Raw genomic sequence first — 274 nt, forward strand, 5'->3', positions numbered from 1 at the left:
GTGATGTTTGGTATTGTTAGGGGTTATTTGTCAGACAGATGACAGTGCTGTGATGTTTGGTATTGTTAGGGGTTATTAGTCAGACAGATGACATTGCCGTGATGTTTGGTATTGTTAGGGGTTATATGTCAGACAGATGACAGTGCTGTGATGTTTGGTATTGTTTGGGGTTATTTGTCAGACAGATGACAGTACTGTGATGTTTTGTATTGTTAGGGGTTATTTGTCGGACAGATGACATCGCTGTGATGTTTGGTATTGTTAGGTGTTATTT

Source organism: Mizuhopecten yessoensis, unplaced genomic scaffold (assembly GCF_002113885.1).
Source record: "Mizuhopecten yessoensis strain PY_sf001 unplaced genomic scaffold, ASM211388v2 scaffold6941, whole genome shotgun sequence".
NCBI classification, from domain to species: domain Eukaryota; kingdom Metazoa; phylum Mollusca; class Bivalvia; order Pectinida; family Pectinidae; genus Mizuhopecten; species Mizuhopecten yessoensis.